Source organism: Buceros rhinoceros, unplaced genomic scaffold, assembly GCF_000710305.1.
Source record: "Buceros rhinoceros silvestris isolate BGI_N320 unplaced genomic scaffold, ASM71030v1 scaffold36681, whole genome shotgun sequence".
NCBI lineage: Eukaryota > Metazoa > Chordata > Aves > Bucerotiformes > Bucerotidae > Buceros > Buceros rhinoceros.
In genome coordinates, this window is record NW_010396561.1 from 1221 (window position 1) to 1441 (window position 221).

Below are 221 nucleotides of genomic sequence, written 5' to 3' on the forward strand. Positions count from 1 at the left end.
AAGGACGTGGCACGTGGTGCAACAGGTCTGGGGTGTGATAAAGGCAAAAGTGCTGAGATGGTCTCGTGTCCTGCTGGTTATTTGGGGTGGGTGGTTTATGCAGTGGAGCTGGGGTGGGGGGTGGATCCCCCCAGGGCTGTGCTGGCAGTGCTGGCGCTTGGCCCATGTGCTTGGGAGGGTCTCCCCGTTGTGCAGTGGGGCTGGCCGGGGTCCTGGGGGGG